Source organism: Pyrus communis, chromosome 4 (genome assembly GCF_041283825.1).
Source record: "Pyrus communis isolate YQ-2024b chromosome 4, ASM4128382v1, whole genome shotgun sequence".
NCBI classification, from domain to species: Eukaryota; Viridiplantae; Streptophyta; class Magnoliopsida; order Rosales; family Rosaceae; genus Pyrus; species Pyrus communis.
Window position 1 is genome coordinate 4,671,010 of NC_142568.1, and position 15,711 is coordinate 4,686,720.

At 36.4% G+C, this 15,711-nt stretch overlaps 1 pseudogene across 37 annotated transcripts; it reads right to left on the reverse strand.

Annotated features, from left to right (window-relative positions):
* Positions 1 to 2,113: 2,113 nt before the first annotated feature.
* On the reverse strand, positions 2,114 to 14,959 carry LOC137723605 (pentatricopeptide repeat-containing protein At1g71490 pseudogene; annotated as a pseudogene). 37 transcript variants are annotated; one of them, XR_015961503.1, is made up of 12 exons: positions 14,760 to 14,959; positions 9,389 to 12,475; positions 8,926 to 8,955; positions 8,575 to 8,666; positions 8,203 to 8,449; positions 6,659 to 6,830; positions 6,382 to 6,436; positions 6,181 to 6,225; positions 5,032 to 5,152; positions 4,398 to 4,445; positions 4,050 to 4,115; positions 2,114 to 3,695 (listed from the first exon to the last, which is right to left on the reverse strand). The product of XR_015961503.1 is annotated as a pentatricopeptide repeat-containing protein At1g71490 pseudogene, transcript variant X37 (transcript). The 37 variants fall into 37 exon arrangements; XR_015961502.1 differs by having other exon boundaries at positions 8,203 to 8,295; positions 8,400 to 8,449; positions 8,575 to 12,475; XR_015961497.1 differs by having other exon boundaries at positions 2,114 to 4,115; positions 4,398 to 5,913.
* Positions 14,960 to 15,711: the final 752 nt, after the last annotated feature.

The following is a 15,711-nucleotide window of genomic DNA, read 5'->3' on the forward strand; positions in this document are numbered from 1 at the left end:
GCCAAATCTATGTGTCATTGAAGAAGGTTGTCTCATTTCGAAGCCACTCATGGTCCCACGGCAACCATCTACAATGCCCTAGGTAACAAATTTTTCCAGCGTGCCAACTAGACTTTGTGTTCCCTTTGCAAACTGGGCATGCGTAATAGCCCTTAGCATTCCACCCAAACATCACAGCGTACGCAAGAAAATTGCTTATAGTCCACATCATAGCGTATGCATTGTGGTTGCATTAACCACAATGCATATCATAATTCACACTAACAAGGACTCGAGAATATTGTTGTAGACATCGAAATTTCGGTGAAATAAATGTTGACCAATAATTAAAATTTCAACACTTACGTGTCACATAAATTTTACACGTAACATGTGACTCAATGAAAAATCGAAATAAATCAGAAAAGTCATCAAATATGACATGTGTCAACACCTGGCAGAAATGATTTATTTCATCTAAATATTATATTCAAAATTAGGCCTTGAAAAGGTCTATAAATAGAAGCAAATTTCATTCATTTCACTTCACCAATTGACATCACACCAAAACCTTGAAGCTTGGAAACTCTAAAGCTCTCAAGCAAATCCCGAAGGATCAAGAAAGCCCTCTTCGTTCTTCGTCAAATCCTCCTTCAAGATCAGGCCCCGACAGCCCTTGAAGAAACTTCCCTAAACCTTCAAGATCAAGCCCCGACGGGCCTTGAAGAAAGTGTTCATCGTTTATCATCCGTTCATCCTAAGTCAAGTCCCAACAACCATTTGGTTCAACAACATCAACAAATCCACACACTCGTTCTTCAAGATTAAGCCCAAAAGCCCTTGAAGATCCGTTCATCAACTGTTCATCTAGATCAATCCCCAAAAGCCCTTGAAGATCCGTTCATCCTAAGATCAAGCCCCAACGACCCGTTGGATCAACAACATCAACAAATCCACACATCCGTTCTTCAAGGTCAAGCCCAAAAGCCCTTGAAGATCCGTTCATCAACTGTTCATCAAGATCAATCCCCGAAGGCCCTTGAAGATCCATTCATCATCGTTCATCAAGATCAAGCCCAACGGTCCTTGAAGAAATCCACACAACTGTTCCTCAAGATCAAGCCTCAACGACCCCTTGGATCAACAACATCAACAAATCTGCACTACTGTTCATCCCTAGATCAAGCCCCGACGGCCCTTTGGATCAACAGCTTATTCACAAATCTACACCTTACAAAGATAGAATCAGAGGAACAAATTGTAAAAGAGATTGTAACCCCAAAATTAATACAAAATATTATTTTGTACACATGTTCTTGTTTTAGGAAAATTCGTGTTTACAAATTTAGCACGCCCGGTGGGACCATCTCTACCACTCATCTCTTTCTCCGTTAAGGAATTTCAACTCTAGGACTTGATAATGGAAGGTTTGCTCGGCGAAGACAGAAGATTGGGTGAGGTTTGTTCCAAGAGAGTGTACAGAGTACTTATGGCACACAGCGGATCAATTAAAACTGTTGATGTTGAGGACGGTGCTGCTTTGTTCAAGCGTCAATTGACTTGAAAAAACTTCTCTCTAGATTTGTGTACTACTTTTTGATCCTCCGGCCTCCGCCATGCCCATGATAATCCGGCTGCCGTGATTTATTTTTGGTAAATGTTATATTTGGGGCCTTAAGTAGTAGTTCTTTATAGTATAAAAAGTAAAAAGATTTAGGCTGTATTAAAAAATGGTTAATTTCTTATTTTCCACCTAAAGTTTTAAAGTTCTTTCACTTTGGTCCCTAAAACTTTGAGTGTCTAAAAAAGGAGAAAGACTTGTTTTGCATAGGTTCACTGCTACGGTAACATTTTGTGCCAACAATCCTAGGGCATCGAGGTTGCGCCTTCAACATATCATTATTTGATTCGTTTTTTTAACATAATCAAGATACAACTAGTAAGTTCCCTTTGATTGGAAGATTTGACGATAATACTTTGGAAAAACTCTTAAGATATACAAATTCTTGCTTTGGTTTGGTTTTGGTTTATTTTCTCCTTCCCAACTTTTTCTGTTCAGTTTACGAGATGGGACTTTCGTTTTGATTACCGGACCAAAACCAGCCCTACGTATAAGTAGCGAACACACATCAACTGATCAATAAAGAAACTGGATATTATTATTAAACTGAACAAACCAATAACAAGAATTTATCGTTGAAACAGACGAATCTTATCAACATAATAAAATTAGGTAGTAGTTGAAGGGTTTTCCCTTCCTTGGCAAGGAGATTGCTTCTCAATTGCAAAAAAAAATAAATAAAACTCAATTCGAGGATCGATCCCCCGAAGCCGTATACGGTATATCTTCTTTTATACACCACCTGCCTTCTTGTTCCGTAGCCAAAAATACAACAGCACACGAAGGCCCAAAATTTTGTTACAGTACAAACTAATGCAAGAACCAAATGTTGTCTCTAGTCACGATAAAATATTGTTACGGTGCAAACAATTCTAAGCTTGAAGTAGTTATGAAATGTATATCAAGAACCAGCTACCATAGCTAGACATCAATCTAATCCAAAGAAACCTTAACATAGCTGAATTCAAAACAATCCTCAAACACAAATAAGAACAGTTAATCCCATTCTCCGAATCAACCACTAGAGATCCACAGCATTCGCAAATAAACGTGGAAGGCACAAAAATCCAGCGGAGACCAGGACTCGCGGGAGTCAAGGATCAAGACAATACCCTCGAAACCAGCTCTGGCAATATTCACTCAAAATATAATTACTTTCATAGGAGAAAAGACTAGAAGAAGAATGGAAAACACCCGTATGAAATTAAACCCAAACCCAGCAGGAGACTGGGACTTCGAGTAAAGGAACAAACCTGTGAAGTTGCTCTCACCACCAGGTGCATGTAACAGGAAAATAACGCCAGCAGTTTCCCTTTGACACAAAAGTAACCGATCCCTATAAACAAACAGAAGTGTTGAATGCCGCTAATACTTGAGTTTTGAGAAGTCAATAGACAATGAGATGCCATTAGAAAACCGAAAAACATGATATTGTAGTCTGCATTAGAAAAACCTTACTAAAATAAGTAAAAATCATATTCTAGGAAAATTACTATTGCTGTCTCTGCACTCAGAAAAGAAATAATGTTGTCAGTTCACAAAGGTGCAACTTCTCTATAAAGAAGTTTCGGCAAATAGCCACTAGCAGGACTGGAATTAGCAAAATTATGTCAAATCAGTCATGCACTACAAAACCGAAATGTCAAAGCACATAAAGAAGATAAAATCTGAAAACAATTATGCCCGGCATCAATCTTTTGATGTGAATCATGTGATAAGTTCAAGTGGGACAACTCAAGCATTCTTCATGAGACTCTATCATGCACCATATTAGCAGAATACTAGAAATTGTGACCTGTGCGTTGCTGCGGGTAGTGTGACTTGCTTGTAGCTGCAAGATTGAAAATTTTTATGACATATCATGGTTAAAACATATAAAAATCATATATCCAATGATTGTGGACCATATAATCATAGACTCAATATTGAACACCTAAATGTCATCAAACCAAAGTAAACTTTCATTTTACCAAGTTCTTAGCACTTCAGTTAAATCTCAAGTTAAAAAAAAGTAGTTCAATTTGACTAAAATTACATAGAGGAAGGCAGATAGACAGAACAAAAAGTTGCGGAAAGGTGTACAGTGACATTGATCCTGCAAGTGAAATATGAAAAATGTTCAAAAGAATGTAAAAGCTCAAATTATCCCTTGCATCAGTAGATTAACAATGAAGAAACAAAATTCATGTAAGTTTATATTGCTTGTCGTTTGACAATTCAGCATGGGAAAAAAATGCAAGAGAAAAATATTGTTAATATCCGATGAAGTGAATAACATTGAGTATAACATGAATATGCATGTGCATAGTATGGAAAAAACCTGTACAAACCCAAATCAACTATGTTACAAAACAACTACATATGCAAACAACGCAAACGACTAAATTAGACGCAAGCCAACTAACTTCGAATTTAACCAAATCAGAAAAGCAATCACAATCAAACTAACCTCTTTTTCCCATATGAAGTAGAAGATGTCCCCTGTTTTGCCTCTGCGAACAGCGCCCTTTTCACCCTTCATGCACAAAAAGAACACACTGAAAATGCTTAACAACATTATAAAAACTATACATACAACATTATCTATGTATTTATAAAGATTTACTAACAGATGCAAGCTTAAATTTAATAAAATAAGTAATTATGAATTGAAATCAAACTATCTCATAGTTGTTAAAAAAAAATTTTGACTAAATTTTACAACTAGCATCATAAATTGTTCAAAAATTAGCACCATTGAAAAAACTCATTACTCCAAAAACAAAAAAAAAATATATATATATATTGTTTGATTTACATTGATAAAATATGACAAAAGTTGTCCACCGGAGCACCAAAAGTTTTCCTGCATATCAACCATCACATATTAGTTAAAAACCAAAACAAAACACAAAATTACACACACAACAGAATTAAATACAAGCCCAATAAAAAAACCAATACATTACGTAAAAGAATTGCGGCAGTTAACCCAATTTACAATGAAAACGTTAACTGGACAGCTTTGTCAAAAAAATTAAATCGACATATTCCACCTAGGTAGTTCTTGTGGCTTTGGGTTGACAATGGTATTTGCATACAAAAGATTTAATACACATTGTCCCATTTACATGCAAAAAATGACAAAAATATTGTTCTATTCAGTTACCCTTCAGAAAATTATAATGATAGTGAAAAATAAGTGCTACGATAGTGACAAATAAGTGCTACGATGATCGAGATTATATGACCACTGAAATTTTGGATTGAAAGAAATACAGTACTTGCATAGAAAAAAGGGTCCATCTCGAACACTCCATATGCAGTGGATGAGAAACTAAGAAAGTAGCAAAAGAAAAATTAAATGACATAAACTCTATGTTGAATCAACACATGACCAAACCCATTTGAGTCTTACCTCGCGATCATTCACCCAACTAACTACCACGCACCTTAAGTTTTGCTGCATAAATGCCCCTTGCAAGCAACCCAAATGGAGTGGTCTCCTCTTCCAAAGTGTGCATATATGGTTCTTTGTCAAGAGCAAATGCACTCAACATTTGCTCTGATCGACTGACACATAAGAAAGTAAAAAAAATTGGCACAACGGTTAGCATAGTACTTACATAGAGAAAACGGTCCATCTTCAACACTCCATATGTTGTGGATGAGAAACTAAGAAAATAGCAAAAGAAAAATTAAAAGAAAAACTAATGAAAAAGACTTGAAAACTTTTGAGTTTTAATGATAAGGACAAAATAAAGGATAAAGTGAATAGTATCAAGATTGACTTTTTAGTGTAAAAATGTGGTTTTTCGTTAAAGTGAACAGTACCGGGAGCTTTTCGTTAAAGTTCCCAAAATTAAATGGCATGAACTCTATGTTGAATGAACACATAACTGAACCCATTTTAGTCTTACCTCACGATCGTTTGCCCAAATAATTACCAGATTTCCAAGTGGCATATCAAATATATAACTCTTACTATCATGCACTACCATTCCAAATTACCATGTCAAGAGAAGGGAAAGGAACATTGTGAGGTGAAAATATATAACCGGGGGCAGAGTAGAATTAACCATTTTGATGTTCCTGTTAATTATGTCTAAAAGAATTTCCATATCCAGTGCATTCTTTCTAATAATTGACACAAAAGAAATAAATATACAACCATGTTCATGTAATTCGAAGAGGAACAACCATATAACTGAGTTTTTCAGATAATTAGTCACCCTCTCCCCAAATCCCCTGAACATAAAATTTTCTTGAACTCGTTTGTTTCATGTTGTGCCTTGCTCCCATTCAGATCCTTCTCTTTCTCCTAGTTGGAGACTCTGATTCAAGTAAAATCAAACATTCAAACAACTCATCTCTTTCCTGATTGATTGGTACCAAATGAAGGCCATTAATACTTATTTGTAATTTAATTAGCAAAAAAATTAAAAACGCTTGAATGAATTTAACAAATCGGTGAGCTACAGTACGTAATTAATTAGTACTCCTGACAAATATATACCTGCTGCCTATCCAAGATATATTTTAATGTCAAATCGAAATCAATATTCATATTAACTTATTTAAACAAGTGCAAGCATTGATACCTCAATTGAATTTCCAGCTTAATTTTCTTGCCGAAAAACCTTGACCTACAAAACCAAATTACCTTTTATCAACGAAAATGAATCAATTTAAGAAAGCAAATACAACTTAGAAAAATAGCCATTCAATTCAGTTGTATTTAAATTATACAAAGGTCCATTCAAACAACCATAAAGACAAAAATGAAAAATTGAACAACCAACCCTTTCCAAAAACCACCGGTTGCACCCTTCTAACCTTTGATTGATCCCAATTAATCTGAAATGAAAAGAAACCCAATTAATTAAATCAACCCAGAATATAAAACCAATAGAGAACAATAGAGAAAAACCAAGAACTAAAACTCTCTAAAACAATGAAAAAAAAAACACAAATTAGGACAGTTAAATACTGAAACCAATAGCAACCAAGAAAAGCTTAATTAAGAAGAAATAAGGATTAGTATACTTAATAAGTAAGAAAGAGGATAGAGGTACAAACCAATGCTATCAACCCAAAGAAAGGGTATGTTTGCACGCAAGGAAAGGATAACAATTTTAAAGAGAGAATTTAAGAGATTTCTGCTTTCATAAAAGCACCATTAAGAGGTGGTTCCTCTGCGTTGCTACCAGTGAAGCTGGCCCTTTCCATTAGTTAAGCGGATTGGACAAAGCTGCATTGAGATTGAAAAAAAAAGGAAAATAATTCAATAATCTTAATTTTTAAGGAACTTAAAGATATTTCACAACTTACTTGTTTTTCTTGCAAGAAAAATTATAAGCAGATAGGGTGATGGATATTTCTCAACCAGTAATGCAAAAAGCAAGAACAAAAGTTTCTTTTAAATGAATTTGTTGCAGTTAATGTGTGTAGCAATTGCATCACGAAACAAACCTTCAATATCAGAATCTATAATCACTTTCTTCAACAACAACAACAACAACAAAGCCTTTTCCCACTAAGTGGGGTCGGCTATATGAATCCTAGAACGCCGTTACGCTCGGTTCTGTGTCATGTCTTCCGTTAGATCCAAGTACTCTAAGTCTTTTCTTAGAATCTCTTCCAAAGTCTTCCTAAGTCTTCCTCTACCCCTTCGGCCCTAGACCTCTGTCCCATAGTTGCATCTTCTAACCGGAGTGTCAGTAGGCCTTCGTTGCACAAGTCCAAACCACCGTTATCGATTTTCTCTCATCTTTCCTTCAATTTCGGCTACTCCTACTTTACCTCGGATATCCTCATTCCTAATCTTATATTTTCTCGTGTGCCCACATATCCAACGAAGCATCCTCATCTCCGCTACACCCATTTTATGTACGTGTTGATGCTTCAATGCCCAACATTCCATGCCATTCAGCATTGCCGGCCTTATTGTTGTCCTATAAAATTTTCCCTTGAGCTTCAGTGGCATACGACGGTCACACAACACGCCGGATGCACTCTTCCACTTCATCCATCCAACTTGTATTCTATGGTTGAGGTCTCCATCTAATTCTCCGTTCTTTTGCAAGATAGATCCTAGGTAGCGAAAGCGGACGCTTTTTGGTACTTCCTGGTCTCCGATCCTCACCCCTAATTCATTTGGGCCTCCATTTGCACTGAACTTGCACTCCATATATTCTCTCTTTGACCGACTTATGCGAAGACCTTTAGATTCCAACACTTTTCTCCAAAGGTTAAGCTTCGCATTTACCCCTTCCTGAGTTTCATCTATCAACACTATATCGTCTGCGAAAACCCACAACCCAGTTTACTTATCCATTTCTAAGAGAATTGACTGACATGCTTACGTTTCTCACCACTGATCCGATGCTCCACTTATATCCTGACTCATTTCCTTGCAAATTGTCGTTCGATTGCCATAAGTGTCTCGTAGAATTTTTTGGAAGCTTGTAACTTTGTTTTCATTACTGGCTGTGAATTTATTCAGAATACCAATTGGATTAAAAGGTATTAAATTAATGAAGTATAAGATTAGAAACAACAAATACAGACAAAGAAGGGACCGAAGTTCCACATATGGTGCAAGTTCATAGATTAGAACTTACCACTTGAAATATCTTTAGCAATTTTCCGAGTTGGTGTGCATGTTGCTTTTCATCATTCATTCCATCAAGCATTATATACTCAATGAAGATTTTCTGTTGACTAAAGAGTCAGATTAAAGAGCAATAGCGAAAATTTCTAAGAGTGTAAAACAACAGTAAAGTTTGGTTGTAAACAAATGAAAACTTAAAGAATTTACTAAAGGAAAAGCCCAAGCTGCAGCCGTTATCTGACAACGAATTTCTTGGACTGTTGCATGAAGTAAAATTGCTAATTTCAGACCTGGAAACTTTCCATATTTCTTTAATCCAAATTTTTAAAACTAAAATCATAAAAATTTGAATAAAGAAAAAAATCAACTTTTTTGAGCTCACCAATCGCCAGTTTTTAGGTGCCTGCTCATGGAAGGAACTTCAAAAGTGGGAGCCAAATGCATCCCTATGTACTTTTTTTGTCATCGATCCAGCTGAGGAGAGACATAGAGAGAGAACTGTAAATTTGGTGAAAATAAGCAATTAGGTAGTAAAAAAGAAAGACGTTTTAGCTTTTTAAGAAGCTGAAAGCTTGCAACTAATTGGGTGTCGACAACAACACTTATCAACTTATACAAATTTGAATTTGAATCATTTGGGATTCAAAAAAATTGCACAGGAATCCGGAAGATGAACATTGAAGCAAACTATATGCACTGGGCAATTGTGACTCAACCAAAACAAAGGAAATACCTGCATACTCTTTCACTCTTTCCCTAGGTTCTGTCCATTGACCGTCGATTGTAAACAAAAACATTATCAACAACATTATTAACATTATCAGCAGAAAAATTTAAAAGAAACAGGCACAAAATTTTAGCATGACAGATGTGATTATAAATGTTATTAAAATGAGTGGTAATAGAATGCAGTGCAGATTTTTAGATGGTGATATTAATCTACTGCATTTATCCATGTCAATATCTCCTTATAAAGATGTGAATGCAATAACCTATAAATTATTTGAATTCCAGAAATCAGTGAATTCTCAATTGCATTCTCAAATAATATATATGTATATTTGGGTAATTTGGGTAATTTGGGTAATTTAATCCCCTTGAAACTCACAAATTAACCTATGCACAAAAAGTCACAAATTTCAGTTAAAAGTTTAAAACTCAAGGAAAAAAAAATTAAACAACTTAGAAGCAAATACCTCAAGCACCTCGAACCCTACACACAAAAGTGGCAAAAAAATGATGACCACTTCTTCCTGAAAATAAAAAAGAACCAAATCATATATGACCCAGAAAGGGCATGCAAGCTCGCACAATAAACCCCTAAAATTGGAAGATGAATGTTTCCTGCACCAAAAAACGAAATCAGACGAAACGACACGCAAAGCACATAAAAAAACAAAACGCTTAGCAAAAAAGGTGAAAAGTCGAATTTTTACAGCAATCAATTCAAAAAATTTCTAAATAAAGCAATCCCTGAACAAACACACCTAAACCACGGAAAACAGCAAGATAAACAGGCCAAACACCCTTCCACACAATCCGATCAGAATTGAAATCGAAAGACAGACAGAGAAATAGAGAGAAACGGAAAGACAGAGAGAAGAATTGAAGAGGAAAGTGAAAAGTGGAAGGCATCTTCTCTAGAAAACACAACACGCACGCACGGGAAAAATAAATGAGAGAGGGGCAAAATGGCCAAATCACCATACAAACCCACAAAAGCTGAAAAAACATGAAGAGAAAGAGGGGTAAAACCGGTGGGCACTGTTAATGAACAGTACCTATCCACGGGGTTTTAGAAGAGAGTAATTTTCACTTCAAAATTGGTAAACCCATGGATCTGCAAGTATCTCTCAAGATTACAGAATTGAAATAAATTTACATGACATTGTGTTAGCAATCCTTTTTGTATAATCAGCTTCCTTCTATTCTAATCCTCAAAAACATCATAACCTGAACTTATATCCCCATTGACAACGGAATCAGTATCTTTCATCAACTCCGTTAAGCCATCCAACAAAAGGTAAATTTCATCTCTCAGCCGATTTGTTGTGTCCCCCACCAAAAAGGGTGAAAATCCATCGCCCACATCAACCCAAGCACAGCCAGGATCCTTCCTCACACCCAAGTCCCTCATGAAAGTCCTCACTCTCGCAAGGTTGTTCCAACAACCAGCAGCAGCATACATGTTAGCAATTAACACATAGTAACCAGAATTTTCTGGTCTCATTTCTAACAGCTTCCCAGCTGCCCATTCCCCTATCTCCATATTTCCATGGATCCGACATGCTCCAATAAGTGTAGCCCACATAGCAGAAGTTGGCTTGTAAGGCATCCTTGTGATAATCTCCTTTGCTTTGTTTAGCAGACCGGCCCTCCCAAAGAGATCAACCATGCAGGCATAGTGCTCCAAATCGGGAGTTATACCGTATACACTCAGCATCTTTTCAAATATCATTTGGCCTTGGATTACTAGACCGGAATGGCTACAGGCTGATAAAATTGAAACCATAGTTACATGATCTGGTTTTATGTGTAACAAGGTCATCTCTTCGAATAACTTCAGTGCAGCTTTTCCTTCACCCTGGACTCCATATCCCACAATCATGCAAGTATAAGTTACTTCATCCCTCTTCGACATTGAACCAAATACTCTTTTCGCCTGTAAAACCTTGCCCGATCTGGCATACATGTCCACAAGGGCATTCCGTAGCAATAAACAATCATCAAACACTACACGCTTTGTAATGTAGCAGTGGAACTCCTTCCCATGTTGAAGGTTTGCTACCCGAGCACAGAGAGGGAGGATGCTGGCAATAGTAACATAGTTAGGTTCAGTTCCTGAACACAACATCTCCCTAAATAAGAATGAAGCTTCCTCAGCTCGATCCATGTGAGAATAACCAGAAAGCATGGAGTTCCAAGTAATTATACTCCTATCTTCTATCAATTCAAACAAAGTATAGGCTTTCCTAAGGTCTTTGCACCTAGAATACAATGTAATCAATGCATTATTAACATTATCATACCCATCACAACCACTACGAATCACAAAACCATGAATTTCCTTCCCTAATTTAATGGCTCCATTGTGGGAACAAGCACTCAAACCAATTGTCAATGCTACTGAGTCCAATAAAATACCACAACTTATCATTTGAGAAAGCAACTCAAGAGCGCCCCTGAAATTACCTGTCCTCAAGCACCCACCAGCAATGGTATTCCAAAGTAAGATATTAACCCCAATACCCTCCATCTGCATGTTTCCAAACAGCTCGAATGCATCCGTCCACATGCCCTTGGAGGCATAACCAGAGATCATTGCATTCCAAGAAATTGCATCCCTTGTGGGCATTTTGTCGAATAAGTGACGAGCAACGTCGAGAAGCCCAAATTTCCCATACATGGAGACCAATGAATTATGCACAAATAAATTCCACTCTTGACAATGAGCATCAATGGACTCATGCACCTCCCTGCCAAAACTTATATCCAATTTTTCACCACAAGCCTTGAGAACAGATGGGTAAGTGAAACAATCTGGCCTAATCCCCTTGTTGACCATTTGTTTATACGTAGAGAGAGCCTCATCCAAAAGTTCATTCTTAACATATGAAGAGATGAGCACATTCCAAGGTAGAGGATGCAACATATTTGAATTCTCAAGAATGATACGAGCCTCAGCATGGAGATTAAAGCTTGAGTAAAATGTAACCAGCTTGGGAACCAAAATGGGGTGTTGTTCAAACCCCAATCTGACAATATGTGCATGAAGTTGTTCACCCTGTGGTAATGCTTTATGGTTGGCACAAGATAAGATAACAGAAGAGATGGAATGTAAGATAAGGTCACAAGTAGGAGAAGCGGCATGGAGCTGGACAAGAGAGATAGTTTTGAATGCTTTTGATAAATTTCCTTGGCTTGCATAATGCTTGATGGATGTAAGAAGAGAATCTATCATAGAATCATCAACAGCTGAACCTGTTTCCGAAATACATAAAGCAGATGATTTCCCAAATTGTTTCGTTCCTTCCTTCCAACTTTTAGGTATGAATCTTTGGATTTGAGATATAGAAAGGCCTCTTGGGATGAAACGAGAATAAGATGGTGGCATACACTATAAAGTATCTTCTGCACATAATAATATGGTAAGCAAGAACTGATTGCATGACTTTGCCCGAATTTGCAGCAGGGGTCTCAAGAAAACTGGCTAATAGGAGATCCACTTTTGATTATTAAGATCAAGGACAACTGATCAGATTAAAAAGAAAACCATATCTCTCCTGAAAAATAATTAGAGAAAGTGTTAGAAAGGGCATATTTTATACAAGGCTTTTTAGCCAAAATGGTCCTGAGATTGTCATAACTACTCATTTTAGTCCCTAAGATTTAAAATCGATAGAAGTGCTCCATGAGATTGTCCACCATCAATCATTTTGGTCCTTCTGTGAAAAATCTTCGTTAAATTTAAGAAACCACCAATTCAAGTGGAGGGGTTGATATGACAAAAATACCCTCAATTTAATGGAGATTTTCACGAAATGACCAAAATGATTGACAATGGACAATCTCAGGGACCACTTCTGTCAATTTTAAATCTCAAAAACCAAAGTGAGGAGTTGTGCCAACCTCAAGAACCATTTTGGCTAAAAGGCCTTTATACAGTCATGAAATGTGAGACCAGTCACCACATGTATACATCTTAAATGGTTCATATAGAATAACTTGAAAGTAGGGTGTGTTTATGCGTGTGCTTGTGTGTGTGCATGAGGGAGTGCCTCAAACTACTAAATGACAAGACAACACATAACAGGTTTTGGTTAAGTACTTTGCGAAAACAAAAAGTACCAAGGCAAGTTACACAGTTTCTGATGTGGCCACTGGCACAGTAACAAATTCTGAATTTTTGGGAACGCACAAGTAGAGTCCTATTCCTTCACAGCGCCCAGCTGCTTTTCTACTTTTCCACACCCATTGGCACAAAGACCATTTTCTTTAGGGAACTTTAACAAAAAGCTCCCAGTACTGTTCACTTTAACGAAAAACCACATTTTTACACTAAAAAGTCAATACTGATACTATTAACTTTACCTTTATTTTGTCCTTATCGTTAAAACTCAAAGTTTTCAAGCCCTTTTCATTAGTTTTCTTTTTTCTTTAATCTTTTATAGGCTTAGAGAGTAGAATTTATGGTTGATTACTTTAGGATGTAGTCACCGTTTAAAAGCTTAGGGTATAGGGCTTAGCTCTTAACTAGGAATCTAGAATCTGTACTAATCTCTTGTAACAAAAAAAGGTCTCTGAGAGAGAAAGTAATTCATTGAATTGAACTAATAAAATTGGCAATTGTGGTCCTATTTAAGTTTTCCTTCTTTTCAAGAAGGAAATTTTGCATTATTTCCCTTCAATCTGTATTTAAAATCAGTTGTGATGCAGAAGGTCGGTGTGATGCTGGAATTTATCTAAATACTCTTTTGGTGTGATACCAAAGGCCGGGGTGAGTCCAGATATCTACCCCGTTCGTATTTATTCCTATTGTCTTGCATCACGTATTCCAGTAAGGAACCAGAAACTAAGACTACCCATTAGAAGCAGTAAACTTGTCAAACATCAAAAGTCCTTATAGTGCGCTTGGAGAGGGGATTTTTAAGTTCCATGTAATGTATGACAAATTTGTTAAGAATGCACTACAAAAAATAGATAAAGGGACTTGAAAATCACTAGATGCAATACATTTGATAGAACTTTCAAATAACTCCTTGAAGGTGTCATTTAAAGGTGTTTTAGTAGTAGCTTAAAAGTGCTTGAGTAGTTCATTGGTAGTGTTCTTGTGATGCATTTTAACAATAGAGCTTAAATTTCCTTGGTACTCGAAAATCTCTCATCCAAACATAAGGTTAAAGCCTAAGCGAGAGATGTTCTATAACTAGAGTCAAGCTCAAAACAGCATTGGGCCTCTATGAATGATGAATGAGTTAAGGAGCTGTATCATCAAGTTCAAATCAAATGATCATTATATATATATATATATAGGCACCACGGGCATCCGCGGGATCTATAACCAGACTTGGAATTGTGCTTGGAAAAACTGGCTATATCAGACGTTAAATGATAGGCAGACCAAGAATATCAAGTCCATTCTACTTGGAATGAAACAGACATTGGGAGCGGAGAGGGGAATATTTTTTTTACATATACGCGTTTCCTTTTCAACATTTTTAAGATGCAAGTCTTGGAAACCTACACAAAAGTGTTCTTCCTATTTACAGAACTCTGCAGAGTATAATTACATGTACAAAATGACATCCTGTTTTGACTTCAATAAGATCAAGAGACTAACAGTCCATAATGAATATGACCGGTTTCTATGATATCAAATGATAATGACTGTTAACGGATATCTAAAGCGATTTCTCGAAAATGCATAAAATACAGTTGAACGGAGAAATCGAAGACAAATTGGGTTTAGGGTTCTTTTAGATTGCACAAAACCAATAACAACATTGGTTGACTGACTGAAATGTAAGCGAGGAAATAGGAATGAGAGTGAGGGAGGAAGAAAGGTACCGCAAAACCAGTGAGAGCAATTGGCCTGACAAGGAGTGTCGAAGTTGCCATGACAAACCGAACACAGATCGCCGCCTGGAGAGCCGTCCATTCCGATCTCTCCTTCGCTTACCCCGCCGTGCGTCTCTTAGATACTATGTACCAGTACCCCATTAATCATGACGTGCCACGCAAATGGATAAACACGTATCGCTTCTGGAAATTAACTTTTGGAAGAAGAAAATAATTTAAATTAGAAAAAAAAAAATTATAAATTGACGTCCACTACTTCCAAAGATTCATAAACCTAGTAATTTAAAATTTTTTAGTGGAAAAAGAAAATTTAGAATTTGAAATCTCTAATTTTTAAATTTAAATTCTATATAAATAAGTGTCATTTCGACTGTCACATGTCACCGTCATCTACCACCACCACTCACGATCATCATCACCATCATGGTTGCCGGCACCACTATATACGGTTGTGGCCCCTGTCATAGCCACCACTGATATCACAACCTGCAACCACTACACACTATCATCACCATCGTCACTACCACCACTACTGTTACATTTTCTAACTAGTATCTCTCATCTCTACTGTTTAATAAACCACTCATTGTCAACCAAAACTATATGAAATTACCAGTTTAACTCTCTAATTAAAACAGAACATGAATAAGAAATATAGGGCATAAATGTAATTTCACACAACCAAATTTTGCTGTTTTTTTTTTTTCTTCAAAGTATCACCTACATATAATCCTAACATATTTCTAATTGAAAAAAAAAAAAAAATCCTTCTCTCTCACATTCTCTATCACTCTCTTCGTTTCTCCTTTTATTTCAAAAACAAAAATAAAAAAAAAATTTCACACTTTGTGTGTGCCCATATGCTAGTATATATTAATGACTATATATATACACATATTAAATTTCGTATTCAAATTTTATTGTTTTTTTAGATTAACCA